Source organism: Dermacentor andersoni, chromosome 1 (assembly GCF_023375885.2).
Source record: "Dermacentor andersoni chromosome 1, qqDerAnde1_hic_scaffold, whole genome shotgun sequence".
In the NCBI taxonomy this organism is placed as follows: domain Eukaryota; kingdom Metazoa; phylum Arthropoda; class Arachnida; order Ixodida; family Ixodidae; genus Dermacentor; species Dermacentor andersoni.
In genome coordinates this window covers 397,854,188-397,875,660 of record NC_092814.1, presented here as the reverse complement: position 1 = coordinate 397,875,660, position 21,473 = coordinate 397,854,188, and positions in this window count along the sequence as shown.

Below are 21,473 nucleotides of genomic sequence, written 5' to 3'. Positions count from 1 at the left end.
TCTTAGTTAAAATGAAGAAAAAGAAATGGGCATGTGCAGGACACGTAATGAGGAGGGAAGATTACCGATGGTCATCAAGAGTTACGGAATGGATTCCAAGGGAAGGAAAGCGTAGTAGAGGGCGGCAGAAAGTTAGGTGGGCGGATGAGATTAAGAAGTTTGCAGGGACAACATGGGCACAATTAGTACAGGACCGGGGTAGTTGGAGAAGTATGGGAGAGGCCTTTGCCCTGCAGTGGGCATAACCAGTCAGATGATGAAGATGATGAAATAATGGAAAATAAAGTTGATAAAAAAACAACTTGCCGCAGGTGGAAACCGAACCCAGAACCTTCGCATTTAGCGTGCAATGCTCTACCAATTGAGCTACCGCGGCGCCGTTTCCCCATCCACTTTCTTGGGTATTTATGTGTACTAGTAGGAACCCTGGGAGTGTTAGCCAGCGGCACCACTCACAGACCAGGGCGGCGGACGTGGAAAGTCCTTTTTTGCCGCAAGCGCCACGAGGACGTGATCTTTTGGGTGAAGGCAACTGGTTAATAAATCCCCACATGCTACCTGAGGGCACCAATGTTGCCGGATTCGAGACCCTCGGTATGTAATAACTCAGCGAAGGGTAGCAGAGAAAGCTGACGTGCAACTTCTTCCCGCACGAAAGTTTGGATCTGTGTGAGCAAGGTGGAGTGATCAGAGAAGGCTGTCATGGAAGAGAGGGCCTCGTCAGCCACTGAGGGGAGCCTGGTCAACTCGCGCTGCCTCCTCAACTCGTCGTAGCTTTGGCACAAGTTTATGAGCTCTGCTACGGTGCGCAGACTCTTGGCGATCAACATTTCGAAAATGTCATCCGCGATGCCCTTCAAAATGTGATTCAATTCGTCATTTTCTGGCATAGAAGCACCCACACGCTTGCATAGGTCAAGAACCTCTTCGATATAACAGGTGAATGCTTCACCGGGTTGTTGCACTCGCTCTCGTAACCGCTGCTCGGCGCGCAACTTGTGGACGGCAGGGCGACCGAAAACTGCAGCGAAACTGGTCTTCAACGCGGACCAGGACTGAAAGTCGGGTTCGTGAATTTTAAACCAGAGGTGAGCCACTCCCGCCAGGTAGAATATTGTCACGTGTTAGTGACGTTAAAGAACACAGTAGCAGTACTGTGAAAGACAAAACTAGCTTTTATTGGGCGAACCTGTGCCCACAAAACAGGCTACACTTAAAGCACAACGATAGCGGCGAACACAGTCGGCGATCGTCGAAAATCTGATCAGCGGGTCAAGCGCGTCGGCTTTTATAGAGCAGTCGTCGAATGTTCCAGACTAATCGTTCGGACCCGCGTGCCTTCCACAAAGTTCTACACTATTCGCGTCAGGTGATGAAATCAGATAACATAAGGTTCGGCGACAACAAACAGCGAATAGAAGCATCGACAACTTTCCAGAAACTTCGGATACATGCAGGCGCGTCCCGCGCTGTGCGATAACATTTGTTAGGCGGCGAAACGTGGTCGGCCGATAAAGATAAGTACACGTGTCATTACCCCCCTCTTAAAAAGCATCGACCCGATGCTGCAAACAAGCCAAAGTAGTAAACAAAGGCACTCGTAGCAAAGAAAACAACAAAAATAAGGAAGCTCGTCAGCGTCCGTAAAAGGGTTTAAGGCGCACCACGTGGACCACTTCAGATCGTGCGCGGCGCCGCTGTGAATGCGAAATGCCGTCTGGCACGACCTCATAGTCCAGAGCACCAATACGTCGGACGACCTTGTAGGGTCCGAAATAGCGTCGGAGTAGTTTTTCCCTGAGTCCTCGTCGGCGTATCGGGGTCCATACCCAAACACGGTCGCCGGGCTGGTACTCGACGAAGCGTCGTCGGAGGTTGTAGTGTCGGCTGTCGGTCCTCTGCTGGTTCTTGATCCGCAGGCGGGCGAGCTGTCGGGCTTCTTCGGCGCGCTGGAGATAGGTAGCGACGTCAAAATTTTCCTCGTCAGTGACGTGCGGCAGCATGGCGTCGAGCGTCGTCGTCGGGTTCCTGCCGTAAACCAGCTTAAATGGCGTGATCTGTGTTGTTTCTTGCACCGCCGTGTTGTAAGCGAAGGTTACATCCGGCAGGACCGCGTCCCACGTCTTGTGCTCAACGTCGGCGTACATCGCCAGCATGTCGGCGAGGGTCTTGTTCAGGCGTTCCGTGAGACCATTCGTCTGCGGATGGTAGGCAGTTGTCCTCCTGTGGCTTGTCTGGCTGTACTGCAGAATGGCTTGGATGAGCCCTGCTGTAAAAGCCGTTCCTCTGTCGGTGATGAGGACTTCTGGGGCACCATGTCGCAGCAGGATGTTCTCGACGAAAAATTTCGCCACTTCGGCTGCGCTGCCTTTTGGTAGAGCTTTAGTTTCAGCAAAGCGGGTGAGATAGTCCGTCGCCACGACGATCCACTTATTCCCGGATGTTGACATCGGAAACGGCCCCAACAAATCCATCCCAATCTGCTGGAATGGACGGCGAGGAGGTTCGATCGGCTGTAGTAATCCTGCTGGCCTTGTCGGTGGTGTCTTGCGTCGCTGACATTCTCGGCATGTCTTGACGTAATGGGCGACGTCGGCGGTCAGACGCGGCCAGTAATACCTTTCCTGTATTCTCGACAGCGTCCAGGAGAATCCGAGGTGCCCAGCGGTTGGGTCGTCGTGTAGGGCGTGCAGTATTTCTGGACGCAGCGCTGACGGTACAACAAGAACGTAGCTGGCGCGGACTGGTGAGAAGTTCTTCTTCACGAGCAGGTTGTTTTGTAGCGTGAACGAAGACAATCCACGCTTAAATGCCCTAGGGACAACGTCGGTGTGCCCTTCCAAATACTCGACTAGGGCTTTTAGCTCCGGGTCTCCTCGTTGCACTTCGGCGAAATCTTCCGCGCTTATTATTCCAAGGAAGGAGTCGTCATCCTCGTCATCTTGCGGCGGCGGGTCAATGGGGGCGCGTGATAGGCAATCAGCATCTGAGTGTTTTCGTCCAGACTTGTATGTTACAGTGATGTCGTATTCTTGTAGTCTGAGGCTCCACCGTGCCAGCCGTCCTGAAGGGTCCTTTAAGTTAGCTAGCCAACACAACGCGTGATGGTCGCTGACCACTTTGAATGACCTGCCATATAGGTAAGGGCGAAATTTCGCTGTAGCCCAAACGATGGCGAGGCATTCCTTTTCGGTTGTAGAATAATTGCTTTCCGCTTTTGACAGCGACCGGCTAGCGTAAGCTATCACGTGTTCATGTCCATCTTTTCTCTGGACTAGGACGGCACCGAGGCCTAGGCTACTGGCGTCAGTGTGTATTTCGGTATCGGCGTGCTCGTCGAAGTGCGCAAGTACGGACGGCGACTGCATGCATCGTTTGAGTTCTTGAAATGCGTCGGCCTGCGGCGTTTCCCACTTGAACTCGACGTCACATTTAGTTAGCTTTGTCAGCGGCTCAGCGATGCGTGAAAAGTCCTTGACAAAGCGCCTATAGTAGGCACACATGCCAAGGAATCTGCGCACTGCTTTCTTGTCGGTTGGCTGCGGGAACTTTGAGATGGCAGCTGTCTTCTGCGGGTCAGGGTGGACTCCAGACTTGCTGATGACGTGGCCTAGGAACAGAAGGTCATCGTAAGCGAAGCGGCACTTTTCTGGTTTCAGAGTGAGCCCTGATGACTTGATGGCCTCTAGTACTGTGGCAAGCCGCCTAAGGTGATCGTCGAAATTTGCGGCGAATACAACGACGTCATCCAAGTAAACGAGACAGGTCTGCCACTTCAATCCTGCTAAAACCGTGTCCATCACGCGCTGGAACGTTGCAGGCGCCGAGCACAGTCCAAATGGCATAACCTTGAACTCGTAGAGGCCGTCTGGGGTGATGAAGGCGGTCTTTTCGCGATCTCTTTCGTCGACTTCTATTTGCCAATAGCCAGACTTGAGGTCCATCGAGGAGAAGTATTTAGCGTTGCAGAACCGATCCAATGCGTCGTCTATCCGTGGGAGGGGGTATACGTCCTTCTTCGTGATCTTGTTCAGACGACGATAATCGACGCAGAAACGTAGGGTTCCGTCCTTTTTCTTCACCAGGACAACAGGGGATGCCCACGGGCTTTTCGACGGCTGGATGATGTCGTCGCGCAGCATTTCGTCGACTTGTTCTCTTATAGCTTCGCGTTCTCGCGGCGAAACTCGGTAAGGGCTCTGGCGGAGTGGTCGAGCGTACTCCTCAGTGATTATGCGATGCTTGGCGACTGGTGTTTGTCGAATCCTCGATGACGTCGAAAAGCAGCCTTTGTATCGTCGGAGCAGATTTCTGAGCTGCTGTTGCTTAATCACGGGGAGACTTGGATTAATGTCGTAGTCTGGTTCGGGAATTATGGTCGTCGGGGTAGGTGCGGCGGAATCCGAGAGGACAAGCGCATCGCTGGTTTCCACAATTTCCTCGATGTATGCGATCGTCGTGCCCTTGTTGATGTGCTTGAACTCCTTGCTGAAGTTTGTCAGCAACACTTTCGTGTTTCCTCCGTGCAGTCGAGCGATCCCTCTTGCGACGCAAATTTCACGGTCTAGCAGTAGACGTTGGTTGCCTTCGATGACACCTTCTACGTCAGCGGGTATTTCTGTGCCGAAAATAACAATGCTGGAGCGAGGCGGGATGCTCACTTGATCTTCGAGCACACTCAAGGCGTGGTGACTACGAGGGCTCTCCAGCGGTATCGCTTTATCTTCCGACAGCGTTATTGACTTCGACTTCAGGTCGATGATTGCGCCGTGTTGGTTCAGGAAGTCCATACCGAGAATGACGTCTCGTGAACACTGTTGGAGGATAACGAAGGTGGCAGGGTAAGTCCGGTCATGAATGGTTATTCTTGCCGTGCAGATTCCAGTTGGCGTAATCAGGTGTCCTCCAGCGGTGCGAATTTGAGGGCCTTCCCATGCAGTCTTAACCTTCTTCAACTGGGCGGCGATGTGTCAACTCATGACGGAGTAATCAGCACCTGTGTCCACTAAGGCGGTAACTACGTGGCCGTCGAGAAGCACGTCGAGGTCGGTGGTTCTTTGTCTGGCGTTGCAGTTAGGTCTTGGCGTCGGATCACGGCTGCGTCGTGTTGAAGTGAAGCTGGAACGTCGCGTCGTCAAGTGGTCTTTCGTCGGTGTAGTCTTGGCTTCCTGACTTCGTCGGAGCGGCGGCGGGTCGTTATTATGTCGTCGAGGTGGTCTCTTCGTCGTCTTCGTCGGTGGCGGAGGATCTTCGTCAGTTGGACGAACAGCAACCGCACCTCCATCGGTTGCCGCTTTTAGTTTTCCGGATATGGGCTCGTAGAGCGGCCCCGGGCTGGGCCGGTGTATGGTCGGCGCTGCGGCGACAGGTAGCGGCCTGGTGAGGGCGAACGGGACGGCCGTCGAGGGCTCCACTGAGTAGCGGCGAGGTAATCGGCGATGTCACGTGGGCGCTCGCCAAGCTGTGGTCGCGGCGCGTCGACGGCGAACCCTCTCAGTCCCAAGTCGCGGTATGGGCATCGGCGGTACACATGGCCGGCTTCTCCGCAGTGGTAGCAGAGCGGGCGGTGGTCGGGCGCTCGCCAAATGTCCGTCTTCCTCGCGTAGGTGCGGTGGGTGACGGGTGGGCGTGCTGGTGGCGGCGGCGGCGGACGACGGAATTGCGGCGTTACAGCGCCCTGGCGCAGTCGCGGAGGGGTGCCTTGACGGCGTGCGACGGCGGCGTAGGTCATTGCTTCCGGCTGGGGCTGTGGTGATTCTGGTTGCACCTCAAGAACTCCAAGTGATCGGTGCACCTCTTCTTTCACGATGTCGGCGATCGAGGCCACTTGAGGCTGCGACGAAGGCAAGACCTTGCGCAGTTCTTCGCGCACTATGGCCCTGATGGTCTCGCGCAGATCGTCCGTGGCCAGTGATTGAATTCCTGCGTAGTGGGCAGAGCTTGTACGGCGGTTGAATTGGCGGTTCCGCATTTCGAGTGTCTTCTCGATGCTGGTGGCCTCGCGAAGGAACTCTTCTACGGTCTTCGGTGGGCTTCGTATCATTGCGCCGAAAAGTTCTTCCTTGACACCACGCATGAGAAGGCGGACTTTCTTCTCCTCGGGCATATCCGGGTCGGCGTGGCGGAACAGACGGTTCATTTCTTCCGTGAAGATGGCAACGTTCTCGTTAGGTAGCTGCACTCGGGCGTCCAGCATGGCTTCGGCCCTTTCCTTGCGCACGACGCTCGTAAAGGTGCGCAGGAAGCCGCTGCGGGAGAGGTCCCATGTCGTCAAGGTCGACTCCCGGTTCTCAAACCACGCTCTGGCGGCATCTTCTAAGGCAAAGTATACATGCCGCAGCTTGTCGTCGGAGTCCCAGTTGTTAAAAGTCGCGATTCGTTCGTACGTCTCCAGCCAGGATTCTGGGTCTTCAGTCGCTGCTCCATGGAAGGTCGGTGGGTCCCGAGGTTGTTGTAGGATAACGGGGGATGCTGCGGCAGCCATTGGGGTTGTTTTGACCACGATCTTCTTTGGCGACTCAGGTAGAAGTCCGTGCTCTGGGGGCAGTCCCTGCAGTCTGCGGCTAGCACGCTGGTCTTGGGCGATGTTGGTTTTGTCCTCGGGCTTCGGGCTTGGATCGCGGCTTTGTGGGGGCGTTCGGTACATGAACGCACTAGCACCTCCACCAGATGTCACGTGTTAGTGACGTTAAAGAACACAGTAGCAGTACTGTGAAAGACAAAACTAGCTTTTATTGCGCGAACCTGTGCCCACAAAACAGGCTACACTTAAAGCACAACGATAGCGGCGAACACAGTCGGCGATCGTCGAAAATCTGATCAGCGGGTCAAGCGCGTCGGCTTTTATAGAGCAGTCGTCGAATGTTCCAGACTAATCGTTCGGACCCGCGTGCCTTCCACAAAGTTCTACACCATTCGCGTCAGGTGATGAAATCAGATAACGTAAGGTTCGGCGACAACAAACAGCGGATACAAGCATCGACAACTTTCCAGAAACTTCGGATACATGCAGGCGCGTCCCGCGCTGTGCGATAACATTTGTTAGGCGGCGAAACGTGGTCGGCCGATAAAGATAAGTACACGTGTCAATATGACGACATTTAACTTGGCGGTATCATTCCATCGATTGTGCAAGCTCACCCGCTCGTACGTAGACAACCAGTCATTGACGTGCTGTTCATCCGTACCGCTGAAAACCGCTGGATGGCGTTGCGGGACAGCGCCAGAGCAGGCAACGGGGGTGGTGGCGACGTCGGCTGGGGTGAGTCAGGCATGACGGCAGGCAGAGTCCAAGACCGGACTTCTTGGGCGTAGATGTTCTTGAATACCACGCACCTCCACCAATTGTAATGGGTTTACTGAACCGTTCCGAGGGTAATGTCGGTTCGTAGCCGAGAAGGCAGGTGACGCAGAGCAGGAACAGCTGGTTGCCCGAACGGCTGATACTCGTGCTAAGCACTGGCGATCCGGCTCGCCCACTGGTTGCACAGCAGGCATGGAAGAGACGATCTGGCTGGCCTTGTTCTTGTGCTCTTCTTCGTCATTACAACATATATACATATATGCATATATATATATATATATATATATATATATATATATATATATATATATATATATATATATATATATATATATATATATATATTGTTACGTGTGGAAAGACACAGACGAGAGATGCTATTTACACGCTATTTACACTGGAGCCAGGCAGCCAGGCTGACACTCGCGCGTGCCGAGGGCACCGACCAACTTCTTCGTCGTTCTCGCGGCTGCTCGTCTCTCGCGGAATCATATCGTAATATTACCCCCCGGCGGCAAAAGCACCGTCACGGTGCTGTTAAATATCCAAGGGGCATGGAGAGTTGTAGGGCTTGAGTCGGCCAACGTGGACAATGTCACTGGTTGTCGCAGCGGAGGACGTCGTGGGCGTGGCTAGAACGATTTCATAGGTGACATCGGTCACTTTGCGTATCACGCGATATGGGCCTGTGTAACAGAAAAGCAGTTTTTCACAAAGGCCGACTTCACGCGATGGTGACCAAAGCAAGACGAGGGCTCCGGGCACAAAATGGACATCACGGTGACGGAGGTCGTAGCGTTGTTTCTGCTTGTCTTGAGACACTTGTAGACGAGCGCGCGCAAGTTGGCGAGCATGGTCAGCATGGGCAATTGCATCACGGGCATAATCGCTAGTTGAAGCTGTGGCGGACGGAAGCACGGTGTCCAGTGGTAGCGTCGGTTCGCGGCCATACAAGAGGTAAAACGGGGAAAAGCCAGCAGTTTCGAGACGGGAAGAGTTATATGCAAAGGTAATGTAAGGTAGAGCCAGGTCCCAGTCACGGTGGTCGTCTGAAACGTATTTGGATAGCATGTCAGTAAGGGTGCGGTTCAAACGCTCAGTGAGGCCGTTCGTTTGGGGGTGGTAGGAGGTGGTAAATTTATGCTGTATTGAGCAGGCACGCATGATGTCGTCAATGACTTTGGCCAAAAAGGTGAAACCGCGGTCTGTAAGCAATTGACGCGGAGCACCATGCATCAATATAATGTCATGTAGCAGGAAGTCCGCAACATCAGTTGCACAACTGGTCGGAAGAGCACAGGTTACGGCGTAGCGGGTCGCGTAGTCCACCGCGACTGCAACCCACTTGTTTCCTAATGTAGATTCTGGAAATGGGCCTAGGAGGTCCAAGCCGACACGATGGAAGGGCTCGGCAGGGATGTCGAGCGGCTGCAGGTAACCAGCGGGGAGCTGGGAAGGCTTCTTGCGTCGTTGGCAAAGTTCACAAGCGGCGATTTAACGTCGTACGGAACGGGCAAGGCCCGGCCAGAAAAAACGGCGACGTACACGGTCATAGGTTCGAGATACGCCGAGGTGTCCTGCCGTTGGTGCGTCGTGAAGCTCTTCTAGAACGGTGGAGCGGAGGTGTTTAGGTACTACAAGCAGGAACTCCGCGACGGTACAGAGTACCGTCGCGGAGGACGAAGAGGCGTAGAGTAGCACCGGCCGGAGAGTGTTCAAAACGGTCGATGAGTGCTCTGATGTAGGCGTCAAGGCGTTGCTCGTCGGCGAAATGAAGCAGCTGGGATACCGAGAATACGCAAGAAGCACTGGCAATATTGGAGGAGTCAGAGCCGTCAACAGGGTAACGCGACAAACTGTCAGCGTCTTGCTGCAGGCGGCCAGACTTGTACACCACGGAATATGAAAATTCCTGTAGCCTCAAAGCCCATCGACCAAGCCGGCCTGTAGGATCCTTTAGCGATGAGAGCCAGCAAAGAGCATGATGGTCAGTGACCACGGAAAAAGGGCGACCGTAAAGGTAAGGACGGAACTTTGCAACCGCCCAGACAACAGCAAGGCATTCGCGTTCCGTAATGGAATAGTTGCGCTCCGATGGTGCTAGGAGGCGGCTCGCATAAGCAATAACGCGATCGTTGCCACGCTGACGCTGGGCTAAGACGGCACCTACGCCATGACCGCTGGCATCTGTACGTAATTCTGTAGGGGCATCAGGGTCGAAGTGGGCGAGAATGGGTGGTGAGGTTAGAAGAGTGACGAGACGAGAGAAGGCGGCGGCTTCTGCAGTACCCCACGAGAATTGGACGCCTTTCTTCAAAAGAGTAGTTAGGGGCCTAGCAATTGTCGCAAAATCTGGAGCAAAACGACGAAAGTACGAGCACAGCCCTACAAAACTTCGAACGTCTGCGGCTGTCTTCGGAACCGGAAACTCTCGGACAGCGCGAGTTTTGTCGGGGTCAGGCTGTACTCCGGAAGCGTCAACTAGATGGCCCAGAAGAGTAATTTGTCGGTGGCCAAAACGACATTTCGATGAGTTAAGTTGCAGCTTCGCCTTTCGAAATACATCAAGTATAGTTGTGAGACGCTCAAGGTGAGTGTCGAACGTTGGCGAGAAGACGATGACGTCGTCGAGGTAGCAGAGGCATGTGGACCATTTGAAACCTTGGAGCAAGGAGTCCATCATACGCTCAAAGGTTGCAGGGGCGTTGCATAATCCAAACGGCATTACTTTAAATTGGTATAGGCCATCAGGTGTGATGAACGCGGTTTTTTCTTTGTCCATATCGTCAACAGCAATCTGCCAATATCCCGAACGAAGATCAATAGACGAGAAATATCTGGAACCGTGCAGGCAATCAAGGGCGTCGTCTATACGTGGGAGCGGGTAGACGTCCTTTTTTGTAATGCGGTTCAGGTGACGGTAATCAACACAGAAGCGCCACGTGCCGTCCTTCTTCTTAACCAACACCACAGGTGACGCCCAGGGACTCGATGAAGGCTCAATGATGTTTTTATCGAGAATTTTGTTCACTTCATCTTGAATTACTCGGCGTTCCGACACAGAAACTCGATACGGTCGTCGGTGAATAGGCACAGCATCGCCAGTAAGAATGCGATGCTTGACCGCGAGCGTCTGGCCTAAAGGGCGATCGTCAAAGTCGAAAATATCGCGGTAGGACGATAATACTTCGCAAAGGTCTTCAGCCTGCGTAGAGGACAGGTCCGTCGCAACCATTTTCTTTATGTTGGGATCGACGCCCGAGGCTGGCGCGATGAGCATGCTAAGGTCGCGAGAACCATCGGTCGATAACGCTGCCACATATTGGTCGCCGAGACAATCAATGGTGGCAAGGCAAATACCTTGCGGTAGAATTTGCTTGGCCAATCCAAAGTTACTGACAGGCGTGCGAGTGTGGTTCGCAGTAATAGTAACTATACTGTGAGGCACGGTGACGTCATACTGTATTGGGATGTCGGGCAGAGGAGTGACGAGGTACTCGCCATCAGGAACTGGTGGGAAAGACAACAGTTCAATGTAGGCTATGGACTTTGGCGGCAGGCGAAGAAAGCCGGTGGAGCGTAAGCGGCAGTGGGGTGTGTCAGAAGGTTCTGCGAGCATCGGCAACTCGAGGCGAAGGGTACTGGAAGAGCAGTCAATTAGGGCAGAATGGGCGGAGAGAAAATCGAGGCCGAGAATAAGGTCGTGGGGGCAATGAGCAATTACAGTGAAGAGTACAGGAGTGTGGCGGCCGGCGATGCTGACACGTGCCGTACACATGCCGATGATAGGCACAGTACCGCCATCCGCAACGCGGATGACGCGTGCCGACGCTGGGGTGAGGAGCTTGTTCAGTCGTCGTCGGAAGGCAGCACTCATAATAGAAAGATGTGCTCCGGTATCGATGAGTGCCGTGACAGGATAGCCGTCAACGTCAACGTCAAGAAGGTTGCGGTTAGTAGGTAACGTGAGCAGAGGATTTGAGGGCAGGGTCGACAACGCAGCTTCACCTCCAGAAGCTGCAGTGCCTAGTTTTCCGGCTGGGTGCGGGAGGCGACAGGCGGCGAAGAAAAGCGGCGGGGTTGGGGCGAACGAGACAGGTGGCGTCGAGGTGAGGGCGAGCGGCTGTAGCGAAGGTTCGGAGCAGGGACATCAGCAGTAGTAGGTTCATGGCGGGTGGCATAGGGTATAGAAGGTCCAAAGGTGCGGGAATAAGTGGGGGCGTAAGTCCGAGGAGGTGGTGGCCATCGGTTGCGGCAGTGACGGGCGACGTGGCCGATGCGACAGCAGTGGAAGCAGATCGGCCTGTCATCAGGTGTACGCCATTCGGACGGGTTGCGGCGAGATGTGGCAGAAAAGGACTGCCGGGGACGAGGAGGGCCGCTAGATAACTGGGGAACGCTGGGTCGAGACGTGGAACACACGGTGTTCAGACCCATGTTTTCAAATTCCTGTCTGACGACAGCCTGAATCATCGCAATGGTGGTTGCTGGCGGATCGGGATGCGGCGTGGAGAAGGCTGGCAAAGAGGCGGCCTCGAGTTCGCGGCGAACAATGCGGGTGACGTCGTCACAGGTGGTGGTCTGACGTGGTCGACCCTCACATGTCGACGTAGCAGCAGTGTTGGGTAGGCGCGCAATGTGGTTTGAGATACAGCGGCTCTTAGCCTGTTCAAGGCGACGGCATTCTTTTATAATGGCATCGATAGTCGACACGTTGCCGAAAACAAGCAAATTGAAAGCGTCATCGGCGATGCCTTTTAGCACATGTGCCACTTTATCTCCTTCGGACATATGATCGTCAGCTTTGCGGCATAGAGCCAAGACGTCGAGGATGTAGGAAACGTATGGCTCTGTAGGTGACTGAACACGAGATGCAAGAGCCTTTTTCGCGGCAGCCTTGCGCGCAATGGGGTCGCCGAACAGTTCCCGCAGTTTTTCTTTGAAACTGTCCCAACTGGTTATTTCGTCATCATGTGTTTGGTGCCACACGCGGGGGGTGCCGCCGAGAGAAAAGATGACATTGGCGAGCATAATCGTTGGGTCCCACCTGTTATTAGCGCTGGCATATTCATAGAGCTTGATCCAGTCGTCGACATCCTGTCCCTCCAGGCCAGAGAACACACCTGGGTCACGATGTGGGGCAACCGTGACGACTGGAGCGGTCGGACAAGCCGAAGCCGTTGCGGAGGCGGGTTCGTAAGGCATGGTGACAAGCCCGGTGTGCCGACCACTTCGGAGTTCCGTGGTGAGGACGGGGATCGCTGACCTCCACCAGAAATGTTACGTGTGGAAAGACACAGACGAGAGATGCTATTTACACGCTATTTACACTGGAGCCAGGCAGCCAGGCTGACACTCGCTCGTGCCGAGGGCACCGACCAACTTCTTCGTCGTTCTCGCGGCTGCTCGTCTCTCGCGGAATCATATCGTAATAATATATATATGAGCAAACACATAAAATGCTATTGATATAATATTACCTAAGCCGTTCTTGAACAGGTGGTGAATTCTGATGGAGGTGAGATGCGGAGGAAGGTGATTCCACTTTTCTAATGTCCGACTTATCAATGTAGCAAAAAAAATCAGTTTTACAAAAAGGGATTCGAATTTTAGCGCGTCATAGAAGCGGGATGAAACATATTGAGGAGGTGATATGAACTCATTGCGGAGATGAGGATGATGAAAGATGCCGTGGAAAATGCTCAAACGAGACAACCTACGGTGGGATGCAAGAGATGATAGGTCAAGACTTGATTTCGTGGAAGATATTGTTACGGAGAAATTGGGAGTATAGACAGGCTGTATTTTCAATGTATATACAAGCAGAGCCAATGTGGGTAAGATGGCGGACTAGCAATAACACGCAGCAGCCAGCACCTCGCAATCTTCCTCTCTCTTCTTTTATCCCTCCGTAACAGGAACCCCGGGTGCTGAAGTGCCTTCTGGGCGCATGGTAGGCGAAGAACTGCGAGCGAAGTATGGCTTCAGCCGCGAAACGTGCACGATGTCAATAGGCGGCGGATATGAGGATGGATGAAACTGAAACGGCACGATCTCGTAATTGACGTCGTTAACTTGACGTAGGACTTCATAAGTCCCTCTGTAGTGAGCAAGAAGTTTCTGGGAGCGGCCGACCCGACGACATGGTGACTAAAAGAGCAAGCACCCAAGCACTTGGGGCAAACTGAACAACGTGATGGCACAGGTCATAACGCTCTTTTTGTATATGCTGCGAGGTTAATAAACGCGATCGGGCGATTTGCCTCAAAGTCAGCGCTCTTGTAATCTCTAATAAAGTTATGTCTTTTTGATGTTTTAGGCCGTGAAGAGTTCACTAAATAGTAACTAGTGAATGATCACTTAAGGCACGTAAGCATGTAGCGTTAAAAATAAAATCAGGGGTGCTATGCAGGATGCGCCGAGTTTCTCGTTCACCCGAGTTTTACCCGAGTTTGCTAGACGGCAGTCAGTGAACGGAGATAGCGTAAAACGCGCAAAGGCTGCAGGCAAAGAAATAAGTAGACAAAAAGCCGCGTATGACAACATGAGCGCACCCTGTGCGGCACGCTGTTTCCACGTTTCAAGCGCAGACGGCTGCACAACGAAACGCGCCAGCGCCGCGTATTGTTATCAACGGATTATCGCAACTTAGCAATACCGTGACTGTCCCGCTGTCTGTCTGCAGACTTGCCGTGAGCCGCCTGCCACGCCTTTCCTGGGCGCGTCAAGGGCGTGCCTCCTCTTTCGGCAACTATCCTTATATCCTCGATCGAATGCGAACAGGGTACATGCGGCGCATTCTTGCACCCACACTTTCACTCAAACGAATACGTTAAAATACAACAAATAAAATAACGAACATTTTTATTTCTTTAAGTGTCAGTTTTTCGTTTTGAATGCTAGAAATTTCGGATGACAAACGGAGATCGAGCAAATTATTCAATTTTGCACTTCTTGCCGCGAGTGGCGACAGTGAGGCGAAAGCTTAGAAGCGGATACATTGAAGCAGGTCGCACGCACGAGGTAGTTCATGCGGTGAGAAGTCGCCTAGGGGCGCTACAGTGCTATTCTCAATAAAGTCAGTCATTCAATAAAGTCAGTCACTCTTTCTCTATTAGTGGAATAGAAACGCAGCGCCGCGGTACGACTGTTCATCGCAGGCGCTTTAAGGGTCCCGCTTTAGCAACTAAAAACTATGCACTAGTCATCGATACGGGAGTAACGGCTGTCGGTGCAAAATGGCGGTCCGTCGGCTCCGTAGTGACGCAGTTCACGGAAAGTGTACTGTTTATCTTTGTGCGCGAAGCCTCTGCGATGCATTGCGAAGAATTGCGTGCTTCCCAGCGACACAATTCATCGCTTATCATCGCTTGCCCAGTGAAAGTGCCTCTGAGCGCATGTACGCAGTATTTGAGTGTTTTGTGCACTCCAAGGTGTTTGCGGATTACCTCTGTTGGAGCCAGCAGCGATCACAGATGGATATCGTAACGACACCGCAGCAATCGCATTTTGGCAGGTGAGGGCTCTTGTGTGCAGTTATGAAATTACTCTTCGAACGGAGGAATGTGTTGGACCTGTCGAGTGCGCAGTGCTTGTGATGAAGAAATGCCATTGCACTGGGTCTAGAAAAGCGAGCGATTCTCGGACGCTGATCGTGTTTACGACGCTGTGGCTCCGATACATCACCGATGACAGAGCAGCCATCTCGAATGACTGCTGCGATACGCACTCCTGAGCATCGTCGTCACCCTCGGTGCATCGACGCCTTGCAAGCAGCTACAGTGACGTGCCGATAATTATTTACTGTGCGCTACGTCGCCACAATGCAGGCAATGAAACCGTTCTGTGGGGCCCGAGAAGCCAGCGACAGTCAACGCTTTGTTTTTGATAGTAGTGCGCAGTATACATCACCGATGACAGTGTGTTGTGCGTGTTTTATGTCGGTGGTGAATATTGTTGATGCTTCTCGGCTCGGCACCGCGTCGCTGTTGCCGAAAGATAAGTTGGGCGTGGCCCAACCGTGGTGGGTGCGCGCACAAGAGTTACATGCCTCGCGCGGGGCGTGACCTCTGGCTTTGATTGACAGGCGAACTCGTGCTAAACTCGTACATCGCGTAACCCCCTCCGAGTTCAACTCGGGAACATGGCGGCGGCAGCAGCCTGTGTTATTGCAGCCAGCGGCAGCAAGCGTCAGTATGACCGTCTGGACCCGTTCGCGTACATGACCGCCGTGGAGTTTCAGCGTCATTTTGGCCTGTCGAAGACATCAGTGCGCTGGCTGTGTGACGAGCTAGGCGAAGACTCTCGTCTGTGGAGACAGCGTGGCGGGCTTCATTCGCTCACCGTTGAAGAGCAAGTCCTCTGCGCCCTCCGTTTCTACGGGACTGGGAGTTTTCAGGGAAGCGTCGGCGCCGAGCGTTACATTGAACGTCATCAAACTACTGTGAGCCGCAGTGTCAGAGATGTCTGATGCGCTTATTGATGCGGCAGTGCGGAAGCGGTGGCTGGCTTTCCCGAAGACTGTGGCTGAGCGGGCATTTATAAAAAAACGCTTCTTACTTCGCGGAAACATTACGAACGTAGTCGGGTGTGTCGACGCAACGTACGTAGGAATTAAGGTGCCTTCAATGTCAGCGTTACTGTGATTAGCATTGAAGCAATGTCTAGACGCACCATATTGCCAAATTTGTCACTTCTCTGTAGCAGACTTAAATTTTGTGTTTCCGACGTCACACATGCGGCAGCCTATGATACTGACTTTTTCACTGGTTGCCGACTTTTTATCGATTGTTCTACTTGTCTTTCAGGGTGCCTTCCAAATGGCTCACTTTTTGGGGGAAAGAGGTTAATGAAGTATAAATAGATAAATGGATATCAAAAATTGTGTGAAGTACCCTGTGAATGCTAATCTCATAAAGAACTTGTTTTTTTTATGAGATTACTTAGTACTTAGTACAACTTAGTATGCATAATGCTGAATTTTGGTCATGCGTCATCAATCGGCCACACTATGAAACAGCAAGGCATTGCACAATTTGTTGCAGTGCGAGATGCGGATGTCGCACCAAGCCGGTTGTGCCTATGCATTTATGGCAAAATGAAAATGCATTGAGAATCTTAGTGTGCTGGCTTGCATGAAGAAAATACTTCAGAGTGTTTGCTGTGTTCACTGTTGGTGCATGTGCCAGTGGTTCAGTGTATTTCTTTGGGGGGGGGGGGCAGTGTTATTCTGTATGGACAAATCGTATATTTTCGTCTCATAATAGGGCTCTAATTCTTCAGCAGTAGAACATTGCAGATCCAATGCTCTGCAGAAATCGGTGTGCGTGAAGATGTCGTGAACCACCAAGGCAAAATTACATATCGGGAGAAATGTGGTGCAGATGCCAATGAAAAGTGGGTCTTTAACCCGCCATGATAAAAATAAAGATTGCAGAGCGAATAGACCTTTTGTACAGCTTTAGAGCAATGATTACACAAACTGTGACATGCTCAAACGTGTAAAAGCTTGCCGCAGTGCCAAAGTAGGATGAGCGATATGCAGCATATTTTGGCATTGAACATGACTTGTAAATGCTATTTTTATTGTAAGCCTTAAGCCTCGCTGTCACGCCTTTCCCTCCGGCACTCCCTTTACTGAAACACAGCACTGTCTTTCTATTGGTGTCATGATGATGATGGTAACGGCAGCAGTAAGGCTGGTTAATGCTTGCCCCTTTGATTCCTGCGAGTTTAGTGGTACAGAATATGGCACGTGCATACACCTGTGCAGCAAAATTTTATGCTTGCAGTGATTTGTTGGAGAGCTAATTCGTGTTGGGACATTTCAAAGATGTGCGCCATTGTGGCTTAATAACTAGATCATTGGTGAGGTTGAAGACTCGTTGTATCGGTATAGAAGCTTGAAGCTGAATTGCACCACAATTCGACGGGACACAAAGAAGAGAAATACACACAGCAGAATGCTCTGCTGTGTGTGTTACTCTTCTTTGTGTGCCGTCGAATTGTTGCGCGGTCCAACTTCAAGTAGAGCATTGGGCCTCTTTTGTGCAGGACTGAGGAAGTGTGAGCTATTCGACACCATGCCAGTGCCTTGCCACACAATTATGGAAGTCTGAAGGTTTGCAAACAAAGCTTTGCTTTCAAATCCACCTGCTCATGTAATACAAGCACTGATTGAAAGAACCATCATACAGAAATAATGGTGAAATGAATGGCCTTTGAAAATTTGTATGTTGACACTAATGACATAATAGGTGCCACAGCAAACTCGACAGTTGTACTGGACAGAGCACTTTGTTTCCTATGTGAAGCACAAGCTTTGATTACATGCCGTGCAGATAACCAAGCTCAGTTTGTTTTAACGTGGTACACAACATTCACTGTAATCTGTTTTTGATTCTAAAGTGCCAAACACCACCTCTTTTTCAAGGAGAACTGTTTACAGCCCCTCATAATGGAAGTGTGGCCAGCCAGCTTTGCTTGGGTGCCTTTATAGATTTCTGTTCCTGATCATTGTGTGCCATCAAGTTGCTAAAGTCTATGCAACCAGTGCAAGGCATTACGTGATTCTATAGTCGGATACAACTTTAGGAGGCCGCAGAATCTGCACTTCAACGGCAGGTGAACACAAGCCTGCACCAATGGGCACACACTACACTGACGTCGTGCCGCTGGACGCACTAATACCCGCTCATGGAGAGAGACTATTTCTTTAGACGTGGAGGCAATCGGCTGCTGCGCTTTGGTCATCTGGGCGGGGCCTCTCCTGTCTTGTGAAGTTGTATCCGACTAGAGGATGCCGCTTTTCATACAACACAAAAGGACAAAGTGTACAATTATTTGGCCTATGAAATGGATACATCACAAGGGAGCTATGCATTCGCTTAAGCTGTGTGAAAATTAGTACATGCAAATATATGACATTGTTAAAGAATATGTGGTATCGAACATGCATGTAATGGCACGTTTAAATCGGGGAGTGTTGCATTCATGTGCACAGTCTATAGGTGATAGCATTATTAAGGTCATGCCGTTTCCTGTCTTTTTATTGTGAAATACACACGCCGTTCATCTTGTGGCTAATCAACACCCACTGTATTTTTGCACATAGAACAAACAGCACAATGACGTATATGCTGCATTAGTGTCTTTTTCATTTACATGGTCCAGGTTGTCTTATGTGTTTGCCCATTTTGAAGAGACATCAAGTGCATGTTACAAGTGTCCCAATATGCACAGCACAATGTTTACTGCAATAATTTTATTCATGCTCTTGAATAATAAACAAAATAATAAACTGAAAGCTCCTTTATAAGGTGTGTTCTGGGGGCTCGACTGGAAAGCAGTGAGTGCACTGATCCTACTGTTACAGAGTAGCCCTCTGGACCTTGCCACACTCTCAAGAGCATGTGCCTGGCGCTCGCCTACTGCCACCAGGCGGTTGAGTGCCTCCAGCAGCAGAATGTGTTGCTGCAAAAAAAAGTGGATTGTTGGAATGAATCAACCGCATACAAACCATTATTTACAAATAAAAATGCTCATTGCACTATTGGTACTAACTGCCCTTGACTGTGGAAGCCTTTAGTGTATGCATAATAAAACAATTTGTCGGGACAACATTGCTTTATTTTTCATAACAGGTTGTATTTTTCGGAGCCAATTGTAATGTTTATTAGTGTGCCAACAGCTGACGTGTCCTCGAACCTTCACGAGTCTCTACTGTCAGCACCACAAACCTATTTTTCTTCACTGCAAAATCAATGGCGCTCCCTACAATCCCGTCTTATGCTAGCTGATTGCATCCTATGCCTACAAACATCATATTTTTGTCCCATTACGCAATTTTCTACCATCCTCGGCTGCAGTTCTCTCTCCTTGACATCCATTCTGTCACGCTTATGTAATCACCTGTTATAAATTGGCAACAAGTGATTGAAGATGTGCATGGCCTGCCCACCGATTCCATTTTTTTTTCTTAATCTCAACTAGCATATCAGTTGCTACGGTTTACTACGCCACTGTCTTCCTGCCTTAATGCTATCTCCAACAATTTTTGTTACTTCGCTTTCTGCACAGTCCTCGACTTCTCAGGTTTCTTTGTTAACCTCCAGGTTTATGTCCCATATTGCATAACCGGTAGAATGCAACGATTGTAAACATTTTTCAAGGATATCGGTAACGTGGCGATCACGATTCGGTAATGCCTCCCATGTGCTGTTCAACCCATCAAATTTTTGTATTAGTTTCCTGCTTTATATCAGTACCTGCTATTGATATTTCACCTGGATAAAAATACTCTTCCATAGATTCTGCGGGCTGAATGTCACTGATGAACTTCTGTTATATCACTAAGTTAGTGAAGATTACCTTTATCTTTTCCATATTTTCGCGGGCCCACGTACATGTAACAGCACGAACACTCATTGGCTCTCAATGCCTTTTTTAAACTGCAGGACATTCAGTTCGTTACTACGAAAGCGACTTAATCCGTGCACTATTATTATGCTAAATATGAAACAGTAGAAATATACTTATCTGCAGTTTGTCGATGCCTCCGTCACTGTGTTGGTTGCGAGATCCATCGTCGGCACCACCTCCTTGTCGCATCGTAGCTATATCGGCTGTCTTCCTTTTGCACACACTACGCAATATTCGTGACGCTCGCAGTCACGCAGAGTGGAGGAACTCAGCGCACTCACAGAAGCAGCACCGCATAAGTTGTTTGTTCAGGATTGTGCCGTGAACAGTAAATACGCGTTGCGATCTGTAAAATCGCCTAAGCTATTCGCAGTCTTTCGGGGTGCACGGAAAGATTGCTCACGGAGGAACAGAACTATCCAAGAAATAGTGGTCATCGTCGAGCCTGATCACTACGTCGCGCACTGCAAGCTCGTTGTACGAGTTTGTTTACACTGGGCTTCTTCGATGTTTAGCCGCCATGCTCGCCCGATGAATGTATGTGATGACGCCACCACAGCGTTCCCTCGTGGTATAATGCGAAGCGTACTAAATTACAAATTAGTCGAATACACATTCAGTGTACATCTTGTAAGCTTTAAAATGCTTTTAAACCACGTTAAACTAGCTAATAATATTGTAATAAATGCATTTGTTTTATAACTCGCTTGTGCGTGTAATGCACTCGGTGGAACGACAAACAAGTGAAAGAAGGCGCGACCATGCACCGACGGTATGATCACGTGAGCCCCAGTTTGTCGACCGCCCAGAAGGCAACGCCCAAGGAATGATAGCCACCCAGAGTGAATCTAGATAAACCAATGAAACTGGAGGCTTCTCGAAAGATAAACTGTGTCTCGGTACCATTTGTGCTTTCATCTTGGGGTGTCGCCAGAGCTCGTGAAGATGCCGAGTTTCGCTAAACTCGGCGCATCCTGCATAGCACCCCAGGTTCAGATGTCAGCAGCAGATCAAGAATGTTCGACACGGGTGGCATTATTCTGGTACGTTTCCGGTTTAGCTGAGTGAGTGAAAATATGGAACAGATCTGTAAAAATTCTTGTGCTAGTTTATTGTAGGGGAAAGCTAATGGTGGTTCATAATACCATGCTACGTTAGTCATATCATAGGAAGCCAACAAACATTCACACTAAGGACAACGTAAAAAAAATTACTTGTACTTACTAAATGAATTAATGAAATCATAAATTAATGGAAATGAAAGAGCATGAAAACACAACTTGTCGCAGGTGGACAACGATCCTACGCCTTCGCATTACGCGTGCGATGCTCTGCCAACTGAGCTACCGTGTCACCATTTTGCCATAGACTTTCTTGGGTATTTATGTTTCCCACTAAACACTGGGAGTGTTAGCCTACGCCACCACTCACAAACCTTGGCGGTGGATCGGGCTCCTCGGTTCGGGCCCCTTTTTTCTCGTTTATTACATAACGAGCTAAGGTCTCGAATCCGGCAAAATTGACGCCTTAAGGTAGCATGCGTGCGTTTATTGACAAGTCGCCTTCACCCAAAAATATCACGTACTCGTGACGCCTGCGGCAGAAAGGATGTTCCCCATCCGCTGCCAAGGTTTCCGAGTGGTGGCACTGGATAACGCTCCCAGGGTTATAGTTGGAAACATATATACCCAAGAAAGTCAATAAGAAGACGGCGCCGCGGTAGCTCATTTGATAGAGCATCGCACGCGTA